The sequence below is a fragment of the Felis catus genome, chromosome B2, assembly GCF_018350175.1.
Source record: "Felis catus isolate Fca126 chromosome B2, F.catus_Fca126_mat1.0, whole genome shotgun sequence".
Taxonomy (NCBI): Eukaryota; Metazoa; Chordata; class Mammalia; order Carnivora; family Felidae; genus Felis; species Felis catus.
In genome coordinates, this window is record NC_058372.1 from 12123697 (window position 1) to 12140520 (window position 16824).

Consider the following 16824-nt stretch of genomic DNA (forward strand, 5'->3'; position numbering starts at 1 on the left):
ACCCTCCCTCCCCACAAGATTAGATTTTATCCACGGTTCCTTCTAGCTCTGTGATTTTCCCTCTGCTTTTATTTCCTGGTGATTTTTTTTTTTTCCCTCGGCTGGTGTTTTCAAATCATTCTGTACTGGTGGAGCCAAAGTATCTTTTCATCTTCCTCTTGTTTAATTTGCAAAGACGGTATTAAAGATAAGACAGGGTGGGCGACCTGAGTCACTGTTGTTCAACCAAGAGGCTGTGGTCTGGAAATCTCCCCTCAGACACAAACATTTTGAAACGAAGGTAGAAACCGATATGGAAAAAAGCAAAAGTAGAACAGGTTCCGACCAAACATATTTTGCTTTATTTTCTGCTGAAATCTCTTTTTCCCCCTGTCATGGAGACGCGGCTTAGGCAATATTTAACCAAATATCACTTATGTGTAACGAGAAACGTGGTGACATCACATTTGGAAAGTTAGAAGTTACAAGCAAAACCTGACAAATGGTTCCAAGTTTGATAATATGAGAAGAAACAGAAGAAATTAAAGGGTCAACCCACGTTCTCTTCAGCTTCCTAATGCGTTTTGTCCAAACAGCTTGAACGATTGCAAAATATTATTCAGGTAATTTCTGGGCATTCTGCTATTACCGTGAAAATTTGAGCAACGTTTATTGAGCATTTATGGTATCGCTTTAGCTTTAGGACCCTCAGTAGACGCAGGCAGGTAGAAGATACGGTCTCCATTTTCTAGTTACCGTGAAGGCTTCTTGCTGGGCTCTTAAATTGCAGGAAGTGTGGGTGTTTTGCTTATCACTGCGTAACCAATTCCTGGGACAGTGATGCAGAGAGGGCATGCTCCGTGCTAGTTATAGGATGTTAGAGGAAATTGATTACAGAGCTAATCTCAGCTTTCTCCTTACTGAGAGGATGCCTCTTTGTACAAGATCAGATTGTATTCATACACATAAAATATACACAATATGATGATTTGTTATATGCACCTATGTAACAAACAACAGATTTGTTGTTTGTTGTTATCTATATAGACCCCCCAAAACAACAGGGCTGATGACACTTTTCCGTTTCCCAGCTGGTTTTCTGACTGTCCAAGAGCTTGTAAAACCCATCACCTGGAGATCTTGTTCAAATGCACATTCTGATTCAGTAGGTCTGGGACAGGACCTGAGATGTGCATTTCTTTAAAAAAAAATTTTTTTTTTTTTACATTTATTTATTCATTTTTGAGAGACAGAGCACAAGTCGGGGAGAGGCACAGAGAGAATGAGACACGGAACCCGCAGGCTCCAGGCTCTGAGCTGTCGGCCCAGAGCCCGACGCGGGGCTCGAACTCACGAACTGTGAGATCATGACCTGAGCCAACGTCAATGCTGATGTGTGTCACGGGTTGAAAAAGAAGTTTAAGAGCAGCTGCTGGGGTATCGTGGATGCAGGAGGAGCATCTCAGGGGAGACAAGAGGTGTGTCTTAGGCTGAGAGCCAAATATATATGAGTCTTGGGCCTTGTTTAGCATGGCTGAGCTACCTTCTTTCCCCGAATCACTGTCCTGGTGGCCTTTGTCTGGTAGAGGTGAGGCACAGTGCCCAGAGCACCCCAGAAACTATTTTCTGCAGCCTCAATCAGGATATTTGCCTCACGGGAGCAGCCTCCCTGGTCGCCCTGTTTGGGGGCTGGCTAGTTCAATTCCATGCCGCTGAGTCCTGAGACTGAATTTCTCGGGTCATCAGGACAGCCTTGCTTCACTAGCCCTGCCTTGGAATATGTCCGGTCGCCCATTCTGTTCTCACAACCCCGGGGAATGTTACTTTCTAAATAAACCTGAGAAACTATTTTTACCTGGTTTTGTCTTCATCAGACTGGCCTGTGTTGATGGGTGACCATACATGTAGGAGGGAGGATGCCCACTGAAACTGTAATAAAACCCGCATCTTCTAAGTTGCCCGGAAGTCACCAGCATCTTTCCTAAAGCATTCCTTGGGAGATTGTTTTCAAGCGGGAATTTTCATGCTAACCGAGGCTCAGGGCACCTACAAAATCTTAATTCTCTTTGCAATATGTCCATCGTAGTCAATCAAACAGTGAGCTGTGCGTTTTGGCTCATTGGGGGAGGGGACGCACAGGCAGGAGACACAGGAGCCATTTGGGTTTTGAGCTCAAGGAAGGCACGGGTCTGCCATCGTCCATCGTCGCTAAACGTCGGAGGGCTTTAGAAATCTCCGAATCCCCCTGGAATCCTCAGAGCAGGGAGGATCACTGGCTTCCTCCTGAGTGAATGAAAATCTTATAACAAATCAGTATGAACATCGTTAGCCATCCTTTTCTGAGAAACTGGGTCCCTTTCAAGGACTTTCTGTCTGTAAACTCCCCTTTCTGCCCACCACTCCACTACCTTCAACTCTTGCGTCGAAAGAGACAAAGCAAAGAAGGCAAGACACCACAAACGTTCTAATCTTCGTGGTCTGGTGGAAAGCTCAATAGACAGCGAATACTCATGTATCTGAGTTTGGGCTATGTCAGTAGCTCTGGGACGTTTAACACGTTGCTTAACTTCTCTTATGTTTCCAATTCTGGTTGTAAAAGAAAGAAATTGGACTAGACGGTTTAAAAATATTTTTTTTTCAGCCCTAAATATCTAGGTGTCTACAGCTTAGTTTCTTTCTAGAACTTGTGAGCCCATCCATGGGGTTCTGACTTCTGAGACAAAAAAACTCGTTAATGAGAATAGTGTCCTATTTAGTTTGACATTGGAATTCGTTTTTAAAAACCAAGATTACCTGGGTGAGGGAAACATATATTAAATCCCCACCAAAGTCAGGAGGAGACCATCGCTCAGCACATTATTAATTTTACACTAATCAACTTGGCGGTTTGTGGTTGATAGTCCATTTCATGCCATTGTTGTTGTTGTTGTTGTTGTTTTTTATCCTTTAAAATGTTCTTCCCTCTCCTCTGCCCTCAGCTTCATCTGAGATTACTTTAACTGATACACTCGGGGTGAATCCAGTCAGTACCCTACCCCAGCCGGGGGGGGGCTCTAACACAGCAACACAAAACCCCATCATCTGACAACAAAACACTGATTCTCACAGGAAGCAGGCAAGAGCTTTGTTTTAATAAAAACAGTCTTAGAGCACATACCCATGCACAAACCACGCATGGAAAAAATGTGTCATTTTTACCTTTGCCTGGGGGAAAATGTTGATATTGTACCACGGCTAATAGAAATCAAACCAACGTTAAATCTCTAAATGACTTTTCTCCGCAAGTGGGAGAGCCAGAGTTTAGTACCCAGGAGAGAAAGGCAGAGGAAACTTGATCCAAGGTGACTTGGCGTTTTGGTTCCCTAACAACCAGAGCACCATTTCAGGAAATGGAAGGGAGGACTCCGAAGTGCCTGAAAACGATCCAAGAGAGATAACAGACCATTACATCAGAACTAACTCAAACCTGCCGCGGGAGGCTCTGTCGCTCTTCATTAATAACGACTGAGTCTGGCAAGAAATGAAACAGATGAGTGAGGGGTCTTCACAGAGCGGTGGTTCGGCTCACGCACTGCCAAATTTCATGTGGCATGTTGTAACTTTACTACTCAGAATCATAAAAGAGCTGGGCGTGATTCCCAGAACATTGCTAACTTTTCTTCTCTCTTTCTGCGGTCCACATATTATAATTGTATGATTTTTTTTTTTTTCCCAGAGCCATTTTCAACTCTAGAAATGGAGAGAGTATGCAAGGCACATGTTACCTAAGTTTAGCCCCGTTCCCTCCCGGCGAGTTCTGCCCTAACGTTTAGGTCCTATGGGAACAGTGGCAGTTTAAAGGGAGCGAGAAGAATGACCGGCCACGGTCAGAGATGAAACAATACGAGCACAGCACCTGCATTCAAGCCCCTGGAAACATCACAAGGTTTCAGATCGCCCTGCCCCACCCCCACCCTTGATAGGTGATCTCGGCAGGATGTAAGATGTCAGCCAACTCAGCTTTCTTTCTACTCACCCCCAAAGTTCTGGGGATCGTCTTCCATCCTTGCCTCCCTTCCTCCATCTCAGAGAAGGAAGCATCCTTCCTTCTCTCCCAGCCACACCCACCGTATATGTCCAGAACTTGTCTCCTCTCTCTGGACCCTGTAGTCTGACCCATGCAGGCACTGGGGTGGGCTCATCAACACAACTACGGGGTCCCCTTCCACGGGCGCTCTCCTCTCTGCACACTGGCCCCCGTGGCCCAGGACTCCTTCTCCCAGGACTTCAGCTCAGAAAGATGGGAATATTATCTCAATTTCAGCAGCTGCCACCCCGGACCCTCCTTCCCAGCTCTGCGCTTGAGGCTGTCTAGAGGTCAAAGCCGTGGAAAAGGAAAGTGAAAAGAAACCTGGGAAATTCATTTCCTCACAGGCCACGGTCTCTGAGTTTCCACTTCCCCCCCAATCTGCCTGCACGTCCCCAACTTTCAGAGTCCTTTTAGCAACGCTTCATCTTTGACAGAGGCAGGGTCATCCTAATAATTTCCTCTCTCCTCTGGGTCTCTGCTCGCGGCCTGCAAGCAAGCCCTCTCTTTCTGAGACATCCTTCTCTCCACCCTGCCTCCTACCTGTCCCATCCCGCTGTCATCTTTGTTCTCTCCAAACTCCTTGAAGATGTTCTTTTCCACATGAATAGACTTCATCTCTGGCATAGCAGGGCACCACGGTTTACCTCTGTCGCAGACTGCATCTAAAAACTCCGGACAAAATACAAGAAGCCGCTCCCTGAAGCCTGAAAATGCAGCCAAAGCAGGCACATTGGAGATGGAAATTGAAGCTCGGAGAAGTGACCTGCAAGGAAATGAATTTGTCAGATCTCTCTCTCTCTTTCTCCCTGTCCCTCTCTCTCTCTCTCTCTCTTTTTCTCTTTTCTCATAGCTTTGCCCTGAGGGCAGCCCCAAGCACCGAGCTGGGAAAGGGTCAGCCCTGGAGGCTGCTAAAACTGAAATAATATTTCCAGCTTTCTGGATTGAGAGCTGAGAGAAGGGGTCCTCGTGGGCCAGAGTGTGGAGAGGAGAGTTACGGGGGCAGGGCGGGGTGGGGGAGTCCACGGTTCTGTTGATGACCCCGCACAGGGCGCGCACAGTCAGACCCAAAACAGCACGGCCAAGGCTTTGAGAACTGAAGTGATAGCTGAACCACAGCCCGCCTCTGATTAATCTCTGAATGGGACACACAGGGGACACACTGAAAGTAGCATAGCAAAGGCTTTAAAAGGTGAACTGAGATTAGAGGCACCACCCACAGAAGGCAAAACACCACTTCCAGCCGGAATGAACCGAGTTCATTGTCTGATAAATCAAACAAACAAACAAAAAATAAAAAAAAAAATAAACCCAACACTTTCCAGAGAATTATAATAAGAATCTACAGAACAGTTTTCATGAGGGCCGGGATAACATCCAAAATTGCTCAAGGATACACGCAGCTAAGAAAATGTGACCAATTCTCAAGGGAAAAGACTAGCAACATATACATGTCAACCCTGAGATGACCCAGATGTTGACATTCTCAAGCAGAGGTTTCAAAGCAGCTAGTATAACTATGACCTATGAAATAAAGGTAAAAATACTTACAATGGACAGAAAGAAACAAGTTCTCAGCAGAAAAATAGAAACGATAAATGGAATTAATCAGCAATGATACAACTGAGAAATGAAAGATCTGAAAATTGAAAAATTCAGTGAGCGAGTTCAACAGCAGAGTGGAGATGATAGGGAAGAAAAAGAGTCTGTGAGTTTGAAGACAGATCAATAAGAATTATCCAATGTAAAGAAGAGGGAGGAAAAAAATAAAATGAAAATAGACACGCAGGGACCTGTAGAATCACATTAAAAGGTCGAATGTATATGTCATAGGAATTCCAGAAAGAGACAAAAAAGAAACCAGAGCTGAAAACTGCCAAAATTGGAGATGGACATGAACTTATAGACCAGAGCAGCTCAGGAAACCCCAAGCATGGTTAACTCAAAGTAAACCACACCTGACACATCATCATCAAGCTCCTGAAAACCAAAGATGAAAAAGAAAATCTTGAAAACTATTAGGGAAAAATGACACACGACATGTGGGAGGAAAATGATTCGAAGGACCGTGAACATCTCAGGAACCAGAGAGGCCAGAAGACCGTGGATCGACGTCTTCAAAGTGCTGAGAGACCAAGAACAAAACAAGGGCTTTATATCCGAAAGAGGCTGGAATGCGGGTTGATTGCTACCTACGGGTTCCGGTCCAGGAAATGGGACAGAAATCCAGAGATCAGCACAGCGGTGGGGCTCCGAAACAAGAAAAGGCCTGATTGACATTCGAGGCTTGCCTGGCCACCTGAATGTCAGATGTGAGACTCACACACACGGGCACGTATATCCACAGGGTCCAGGAGCTCGTCAACAAGCTGGGAGCAGGGGTTAAATGGCCACAGCTGCAGGAAAGGGCTCACAGGGATGTTCAGATCTGGCTAGACATTAGCAGTTTTCCACACGTGTCCAACATGTTTCACCTTTGTCCACACGGTTCCCTCTGCCTCGATCGCCCACTTTCTCGTCTCAGTATGGCTGATTTCTCCGCATCGTCCACGGCCTGGTTCACATGTAACCTCATTCATTCCGTAGCATAAACTTACTGAATGCTTCCTGTGTGGCAGGAGCTGAACCTGTCCGTAAAGTCTTTCCAGCTCTTCCGACTGAAAGCAAATTTCCCCTCCCCTGAATTTTCATACCGATTCATCCTACTCATTGTACATTTCGTATTACAGCTAGCCAGAGGAGAGCTAGCGTGGACGCTGTATTACCTGAGGACAGAGGCTGTGTGTGACTCAGCTTTGTGTTACCAGGAGGGTTTATTGTGGTAACTGAAAGGTACTCATAGTTCAATACTTTTCACGAACGAAGTGAGTGGATACCTTTTTTCTTTGTAAACCAATTAAAATGCTACCAGTCGTTAAGAGTAGCGTGAATCCAGGGCACCTGGGTGGTTCAATCGGTTAAGTGTCCGACTCTTGATTTTGACTCAGGTCACAATCTCATACTTCATGAGATCGAGCCCCTCGTCGGGCTCCGCACTGACTTGTGACTCTTTCTCTCTCTCCCTCCTGCCCCCTGTCCTGTTTGTGCTCTCTCTCTCTCTCAAAACAAATAAATGAACATGAAAAAAAAAAAGAGTAGCATGGATTACTTCTACTTTTTAAAAAATCACTCAATCAAGTAATTATTTACTCTAACTAGCAAATGATAAAAAAAAAGTGGAAGACAAAAGGAACACTGGTATTTCTTAGAACTAACTCTCATAATTCTTTGCCATTCTCCTCGGAAGACTCACAGAATGTACACAGGGCTGGAAGGGGACTTCAGTGTGAAAGACCAACAAATGGGAAAACTAAGAGGTAAAGAGACTGCTTCAACTCTCACAGTAATTGAACCAGACTAAAATCCAGATCTTTCCAGCTCTCCCTCTGAAATTCATGCTTCCTCTAATTCAGGACTGCGAGATACAGATTTGCCGAAATAGAAGACCAGAGATTGGTTGAGTGAGCCTGGATGGTTGGTTAACATCATTGAAGAGGCTGGTCATCTCCTCCCACAAGATTAAGGAGCTATTGTGAAAGTTAACCCAATGTTTGCCTAGCCCTTCCTGAGTGTCTAAGGCTGAAGACAACCCCTACTCCTGCCTCTCCAGCTAGTTATTTCACTCACCAATTATGACCCCATCATTTGAAGTATGAGACGTTCAGAGGGAGTCAGTTCCGAAACAAGGTGGAGAGCATGGTTGGAATGAAAAGCGCTGCATCTGATCTCAGTTCCATCAAACCCTGAGTCGAGGACACCGTGAAACCTGTTATTGCCTTTGGTGCCTCAGTGTCCCTCCTTGTGAAAGGATGTTGAAGATAACAGTAACTCTGGAAACAGAAATGGAATGCGCATCGACTGACCACCAAATAAAATAGATTTCAGATGGAAACAGAAACAAAAACCTAGAGAAGGATGAAGAGCTTTAGGTATAAAAGGAAAGAAAAAAAAAAAACTAAAAAGACAATCCGTTTAAGAAGCTGATTTCTTTTCTTTTCTTTTTTTTTTTTTTTTTTTTGTCATTCCCAAAGTAAGAGGGCAGGATAATACTGCCAATGCTTAACTCCAAAATAGATAAAAGGTTAAAAAGAAAAAAAAAAAAAGTCTGCTCTATTGAGGAAAAAAGTCCTGAAATAACCTATCACCGGTGTTCAGAAGTCACAAGGTCATCATTCATCTTTATAAAAAGGGACACTGAACAAAGGCAAAGAAGGTAAAGGGTTTACTTTTACATAACATCAGGACAGGTAAAAGAAATAACTGTAATTCCATGGGCCTTGAGCATGACAGAGAAATTTAAAGCTTTAAGAAATGGCCTATGAAATGCCATACTTCTGGTTTCAACAAATGCTTGGAGACATCATGAAAGTCCTTTTGAAATGGACAGAAAATTTTGTTCACCATTTCTTTTAAATACTTAATATATATATATATTTTTTTTCTTTTTCTTTTTTTTTTTCAAAATCTGACAGTCTACTCTGTCTTGACCTAAAATCAGTCAGGGTCAAACCATCCACAACTTTCAAAGCTCACATCTAATTTTACTACCTTAGACGTCGATATTTCTTAACTTCAACACGGAGTAATGTGTGACGCTAACAAATCACCTCTGCTATCGGCTCTGCGTTTGCCACTCGACTATAAAGGCCCTTGAAATGGTCTTTTAAATCTGTTTATGCACACATACGGGCACACATTCTTACCAAATGAGAGATGGAAAGAAAAATCAATGCGCTTGTCCAGTGAAACTTTGACATAGATACACCCCTAAATGCAGAGATAAATGCCTAGGAGACCAGGGTCATAGACTGATGTGCAGCAAGACTAAAATATCTTCAAATTCTCTTGTTGTGTGTGTTTTTTAAATTATACAAATTTGAAATTATACACAGGACATATACAGGTTTCTTTTAATATTGAAATAGTTCCTCCCCCAATTTTCTAGTAGAATGGCATCCTTCAGTATAGTAAACATAGAAAGAAAGCCCACAACACGTTTGGTTCAGTCTTCTGGCTATTTTCAGGCTAAGTGTTTTGTTTTGTTTTCCCTTTTGAATTATTTAAATCCCCATGCCCACTACTGCTCTGCACTTTGCAAAAGTGTAATACTAAGAAATCTTATATTTTTTTATTAACTTGTGGATTTTTCTGGGGCAAGAATATCCTTTAAATGTTCCCTGAGGAGAAACCAAAAAAGAGAGGAATTTTCCTGAGTTTTCGCTTGTAGCTTGTGGTGAATGGGAAAATCAGTCCTCACTTAGATCTACATGGCTGTTTGTGAGCAGAAAATAGTTTTAATTATTGTGCCTATGCAACCAAGATTTTCTGGGACAATCCCAATTTCATTCTTTTCAGTAAATGTGAATTTCTATTACACTTGTAGGAAATTGTCCAACACACATACTCACAGAGGTGATTAAAGTCCATTGTGGAGAACTGTGCACTGCAGCATTGTGGGTAACAAATGGAAGCGAGCTAAATGCCCTTCAGTAGGAGAATCATTTAAGAAGTTTCAGTACATCCATATAACACCATGCAGATTCAGGCAGATCTCTATGAACCGGTCTGGAAAAATATTCAGAATATAGCATTCATTGAAAAATAATCAGGTTACAGAACAAGAGTTCAGTATACACCCAATTGTGTCACGCTTAGAGCAATTCTACCATTTAGGTTTGTAAAGGGTTAGCAATTTTCTGCAGGATATCCCAGAAGCAAATCAAAAAAGTTGGCTTTGGGGTTGGGATGGAGGTTTAAGTAAAAATGGAAAAGTTTTACTTATCATTCGTATTTCCTAGCTCCCAGGATTTCTATGTCACCTTCTGTGAATTGAAGGCTCCTTGATTCCCCCAATCCTCATTGCTTTCCACCATGTGTGAGACCCTGTATTGGCATAAACTCCTGCAGTCCTAGCCACAAGCCGTGAGCTTGCATGAGCTTGCATGAGCTGGTTGGGGAAAAAAAGAAGGTAAATGTCATAGAACTTAACTGCTGAGGGCTGCAGCCAACAGCCTGATATTGTGTCTAGAGGGATTAAGTGTTCCAGTCACCAGCACTATCAAGAAAGTTCTTGGGATACCTGGGTCGCTCAGTCGGTTAAGCATCCGACTTCGGCTCAGGTCATGACCTCACGGTTTGTGAGTTTGAGCCTTACGTCGGGCTCTGTGCTGACAGCTCGGAGCCTGGAGCCTGCTTTGGATTTTGTGTCTCCCCCTGTCTTTGCCCCTCCCATGCTCATGCTCATGCTCTGTCTCTCAATAATAAATAAACGTTAAGAAAGAAAGAAAGAAAGAAAGAAAGAAAGAAAGAAAGAAAGAAAGAAAGAAAGAAAAGAAAAGAAAGGTCTGATCAGAGGTGGGTATAGACGCTGCCAGGTAGAGGTAATGCAGAAGTCAAGGACATGGAATCATTATCATTCAGGTTGTCCAGTGTTTCCCTTGGACTTGGTTTGTGGTGGAGATGGCTGGTTGCAAAGTTACCCAATATCCAATCTCTTTGTCTTCCTCAAAATAAAACCCAAATGTTGTCTGGGGCTACAGAGTATCCAGGTCAAAACATTCACTTCCTCAAACTCTCTTAATACAGAAAGGGCTGTGTTACTCATTATTGGCCAATAGGTTGAAAGCAAGAGTCTTTTGGGTGACACTTTTTGAAAATTTTTTTTTCTTGATAAAATAAAAAGGACAGACTCAGCTGACTTATGCCTTTAGTCCTTCATCTTTCAACCTGCCTGGAAATGGATTGGAGGTCTGCGGGTGGAAAAGCCATCTTGGAGCCCCAAAGATGAAAAGCAAACCTTGAGGATGGTGGACCAGGTCATCCTCAGGCAGATTCAGAGAGCCAAGGCCACTGCCCCCTCTGGAGTTCCAGGTAGAGAAGAAAAATCGACCTCTGTTTGGCTAAACTGCTGTAATCATTTCTATGGTCAAAGGTAATCCTAACCAATTCTGGATCCTCCAACAAAGGTTCTGGAATGGAGGAAACAAAGGGCTGTCAAGATTCTGGATGGATCATGAGAGCTCTCGACAAGTGGGCTGTGATCCTGCAGAGTGGGGGAGTCTGAGAAACAGACCAAGAAACTCTAGGAAAAGCCAGGGTAATAGACCTGGGAAAACACAGGGACGCTGTGCATTGACAGGTGCTCAGATGCCCAGGACGTGCCTGGAAATCATTGGTTTGTTTGTAGAGCGGGATCCTCTAGAAAACAAAAGGCAAGGCGGCTTCTGACTGCTGTATAAAATGGGGTGAGAGTGAAGTGCTTGGATGGCTCAGTAGGTTAAGGATCCGACTCTTGATTTCAGCACCAGTCATGCTCTCACAGTTCACGGGTTCAAGCCCCCCGTCAGGTTCCATGCTGACAGCACAGAGCCTGCTTAGGATGCTTTTTCTCCTTCTCTCTCTGAGCCTCCCCAGCGCATTCACTCTGTCTCTCACAATAAATAAATAAACTTAAGCAAACAAACGAAAAATACAATAGGGTGCGAGAAAGTTGCACGCTTTGCCCAGGATCAGCTGCTTCCTGGTCCTCAGCCCGTAGGCCTGCTCCTTTTTCCCCAGATGCTCGGCCAGGTCGTGGCGATGGAAATCTGTGCCCTATTTCCTTCATCTTTCTGCCAGGACTCTAACAGAGCTTCAGGCCCCATTTGCATCCAGCTGCCCAAGAGTGTCTCTGGATGTTTGACGCAGCAGAGCCAGTAGCCTGGGGTTGGGTGCAGAGGGGAAGAAGGAGAGAGCTGCGCTCTAGCCTCCTGGCTCCTAGAAGGGCACACCGTCTCCTGTTCGCTTCTGTTACTTTTATCAGTTAAAACGACGACAACAACTCTATAGGGGAGGAAAGGTGAGTAAAAAGGATAAATAAATAAATAACTGTTAACTGGAAGGGTTTCTCTTTCTTTCTTTCCTTTTTTTTTTAAACTTACTCGGAAGAATGCATTATCTGTTAGTAAGTAGTGTAAGCAATTATCTTTAGCGTGGAACTGGTATATTTTAGGCAACCCTACAGAAATGGTGTAAACAACATTTCCTGTGTCAAAAGCAGAGATCCAAGTCTGTTTTAGAATGGTCCTAATCTCCATCTATTATAATTTCCACCAATAACTTGTCTTTTTATATATGCTCGCATCTGTGTGAAAGACAGCATCCCACATTGACCAAGTCTCCATCTGGTGACAGGCGGGGGAACAGGAACGTAGACTGTCACTTTATGCAGATGGATTTCTATTAATACAAACAAGTGACCCTAAAAGAGAAATTGGCTAGCTCCAGCATAACTTTAAGAAGATTGTTCTGAATTTCCTGAAAGCAGGTTATTTCTAAATACATGGTGTTGCCTTTTAAACACAGATCAGGCATTTTGTCCTCCTTAGAGCTGGTTTTCCAAAGTGGGCTCGCTGTTCCGAGCCCATTTACTTGCGGAGGGGGTGGCAGGAAGAGATTGCAATGAGAAGGGGTGGGGGGTCTCTTGTGGGATCAGCCCCAAGTTTTCCTGATCGCTTTTTCAGGACCCATCAGGCTATGAATGCTGGAGAGGGCAGAGCAGGGAGGTGAGGGGGACAAAAAGGAAGGGCAGTGGTTGAACCCATCGTAGTTTTTGCCGACCATCTTTTCTCCTTCCTCACCATGAGAATATGCAGCTTGCAAATATGCTCAGTGCATCCATCGGGTAAATTTACATTCTGAATCTATACAAGCAAACCTTTACCAAGGGAATCTGCTTTCAAGGATCACTAGAAAGGCTTTCACTGGCTTCCTCTTCCTCAGTGACCCACTCCTGGCCAGGCTTGGCAAGCAGGGCGCCAACTGGGCCGTGGAGATGCTCAACAGTATAACTCGTAGTTGTAAACAACCCAATGGCCTGTCAATAGAGATTGAGTGATGTTATATCCGTGCAGCACAATACTATGATGTGATTAAAAATAATATGTTGGAATAGTTTTTTTCAAACTAGTTATTTCAGTGTCACTTCACAGTTTTTGCCCTATGTTCTGCTCCTCTATTACATACTTAATATGTTTCTTTAAATTGAATCCGTTTTTTGAAGGGGGGGGCGTTGAGGAAGAGAGTTGGGGAGAGGAAGAGAGGGAGAGGGAGAGAGAGAGAATCTTAAGCAGGCTCCGTGATCAACGAGCCTCCACCTCATGACCTTGGATCATGACCCGAGCTGAAATCAAGAGTCGGATGCTCAACCAACTGAGCCATCCAGGCGCCCTTCAATTGAGTTTTTAAAACAAATATTCCCATCCATCTCGTCCTAAACAATGATATCTGTGACATGAGTTTGATGTGCTAATTATATTTTTCAGTACACAATAACATAAACAGGTAAGTATTAAAATAAAAAAGTGTTTGGGACCCCTGGGTGGCTCAGTCAGTTTAGCCTCCGACTTCGGCTCTTATCATGATCTCACAGTCCGTGGGTTCGAGCCCCACGTCGGGCTCTGTGCTGACGGCTCAGAGCCTGGAGCCTGCTTCAGATTCTGTGTCTCCCTCTCTCTCTGCCCCTCCCCTGATCACACTCGGTCTCTCTCTCTCTCTCTCTCTCTCTCTCAAAAATAACTAAACATTTAAAAAATAAAATTAAAAATGTTCCACCGTTATACTCAGCCTGAGTATCCCTAATTGTACTCCTCCCACCTTTAGACTATTTGGTGTCCCTGGAAGAAAGGTTAGGCTGTTGCTTGAAAAAAAGCACACTGCTAAAAATTTTTGTGGAAATAATGCGTTTGTGTGTGTGCATGTGCGTATGAAAGAGTACATATGTACCCCAACATGTTAAGAGTTGGTTAGCTCTATTAGTATGTAATATGGTCTTAGATTCAGTTATTATTTTTTTGCAAATGCCACTTTTATTTAAAAGTGATGATTAAGGGGCCCCTGGGTGGCTCAGTCAGTTAACAATCTGACTCTTGGTTTCAGCTAAGGTTATGATCTCACAGTTTCATGGGTTCAAGCCCCACCTTGGGCTCTGAGCTGACATTGTGGAGCTTGCTTGGGATTTCCCCTCTCTCTCTGCCCCTCTGTCTCTTTCTGCTGCTCTCCTGCTCACGCTTTCTCTGTCTCTCTCAAAAGTAAATAAATGAACGTAAAAAAATCGATTCGATTTTTTTAAGTGATGATTAATTCATTTTTTTTTCTAATCAATTTATTGAGATATAATTTACATACTAGAAAATTCACATTTTTAAAGTATAAAATTCAGTGTGGTTTAGTGCACAGAGTTGTGTACTATCAACAATACCTAATATTAGGACATCTCATCAGCACAAAAAGAAACTCTGCACATCACAGTCACTCTCCCATTGTTCCCTAGACCCAGCCCCTAACAATCACTAATCTACTCTCCATCTCTACGGATTCATCTATTCTGGAAATTACGCATAAATAGAATCACAGAGTATATGGACTTTTGTGACTGGCTTCTTTCATTTAGCATAAGGTTTTCAAGGTTCATCTATGTTTTAGCGTAGAGCAGTATTTCTCTTCTTTTTATTGTAGAATCTACTGCCTGACTCTGCCCCATTGTCATTTATCCATTCATTAGTTGATCGATATTGTTGCTGTTTCAACTTTTTGACTATTATGAATAATTCTTCTAGGAACATTTGTGTGCAAGTTATACGTGGACATATATTTTCAATTTTCCTGGGTCTATACCCAGGAGTAGAATCGCTGACTTACATAATGACTCTGTGTCCAACACTTTAAGGAACTACCAAGCTGGTTTCCAAAGTGGCTACACCATTGCAAGATCCCACGAGCAGTGTATGAGGGTTCCAGTGTCTCCACATCTGTTTTCCTTGTCCATCGTTTTCATATTAGTCATCCTAGGGGATGTGAAATGGCACCTCACTGTGGTTTTGATTTACATTTCCCAGGTGACTAAGGATGCTGTGTGTCTTTTCATGCATTATTAGCCATTTGTACAAGATTCGTTTTATTGCCCTTCAAAGACACTTCTCCTTTTACAAATTGGAGTTTTGTGGTGCCCTGCATCTAGCAAGTCCATCAGCATCATTTTTTTTTTCCTGTAGCATTTGCTTGCTTCATGTCTCTGTGTCACATTTTGGTAATTCTTGCTTTATTGCAGTGGTCTAGAATTGAACCCGCCATATACCCAAATTACGGCTATATGTCTTCTTCAGATAAATATCTATTCAGGTCTTTTACCTATTTTCAATTAGGGTATCTGTCTTTTCATTATTGAGTTACAGAAGTTCTTTATATATTCTACACACCAGGCCCTTATCAGATATATGATTTCAAATATTTTCTCCCATTTCATTTTCTTGATAGTGTCCTTTGAAGCACAAAAGTTTTAAATTTTGACTAAGCTCCATTATATTTTATTTTGTTGCTTGCGGTTTAGGTGTTATTTCTAAGAATTCATTGCCTAATCTAAGGTCAAAATTTATGCCTGTGTTTTCTTCAAAGAGTTTTATAGTTTCGCTCCTATACATAGGTCTGTAATCCATTTTGAGTTTATATTTGTATATTGTTTGAGAAAAGAGCCAAATTTTATTCTTTTTCATGGCTGTCCAGTTGCCCAAGCACCATTTGTTGAAAAGACTATTTTTCCCCCATTGAATGGTCTTGGCACCCTTGTCAAAAATCAGTTGATCACAAACTCAGAAATGTCAGTGTTTAATTCTGTACTCTCAGTTCTATCCCATTGATCTGTATGCACAGACTTATGCCAGTGCCTCACTGTCTTGATTATTGTAGCTTTGTACTAAATTTTGAACTTGGGATGTCTGAGTCCTTTAACTTTGTTTTCCTTTCTCAAGATTGTTTTGGCTATTTGGGGTTTCTTGAATTTCCATATGAATTCTGGGTTCAGTTTGTCTCTTTCTGCCCAACAAAAAGCAACTGGGATTCTGGTACAGATTACATTGAATCTGTAGATCAGTTTGGGGAGTATTACCACTTTAATGATATTAAGTCTTCTGATCCATGAACATGGGATGGGATGTTTTTCATTCAGTTAGGTTTTCTTTAATTTCTTTCAATAATGCCCTTTAGTCTTCAGTACATAAGTCTTATACTTTTTGATGAATTTATTCCTAGGTATTTTATTCTTTTTGATGCCATTATTGTAAGTGGATTCAAATGGAGTTTTTCCTTCTTCTTCATCCTTTTCCAAATTTTAAAATTATTTATAATGATGACTTGATACTCTTCTAAGGAGAAAGAATATGAACAAAACAAAACAAAACAAAATAGTTTCAGCTTCCTGAAGTTTTGAGAATCCTAGATTTTTATTTTTCTGAGGACTTTTTCTGATGTCTGAATATGTGTTGTAGTTTGATTCAGATAACTTGTGTAGCCTCTAACTGAGCCGGAGAAGTTGGCTTCCTTCTTAACTGCATATTTAACGTATTACAAAGAGGCAAAGTACAAATGCATCACTTGCAACATACCAGATTTTAGGCATATTGTTTAATGAAAATGATCAATGTTTTGTTGGAAGTAAGATCAATAAACTCTCACTTTACAACCTTTAGTCTGTCAAGTAAGTCAAAGCACTTCGAGGTCCTATGCAGGAGAGGGGAAAAGGGGATGAGAACCTCAGTGAGAAGGAAAGAAGTGCATGTTGCTTGGTCCAAATTTTGAATGCAGCTGGCCTAACGGAGAGATTAGCTGAATCAGCTGTCCATGCCCCATCTCACTCCAAGCTGTAACTACCTTTCCCTTGCAGATTTATTTCACTGTAGCTGTAAATCAGCTCCCATCAGCTGAATTGC

The 16824-nt window shown here is 42.5% G+C and overlaps 1 long non-coding RNA gene across 2 annotated transcripts; it reads right to left on the bottom strand.

Moving 5' to 3' along the window:
• Positions 1 to 318: 318 nt before the first annotated feature.
• On the bottom strand, positions 319 to 11385 carry LOC109499545. 2 transcript variants are annotated; one of them, XR_006597523.1, is made up of 5 exons: positions 10881 to 11385; positions 9493 to 9649; positions 4589 to 4811; positions 1835 to 2262; positions 319 to 842 (listed from the first exon to the last, which is right to left on the bottom strand). It is a non-coding gene; the product is annotated as an uncharacterized LOC109499545 (long non-coding RNA). The 2 variants fall into 2 exon arrangements; XR_006597524.1 differs by lacking the exons at positions 319 to 842; positions 1835 to 2262 and adding an exon at positions 2269 to 3392 and having other exon boundaries at positions 10881 to 11382.
• Between the last annotated feature and the right edge of the window lie 5439 nt (positions 11386 to 16824).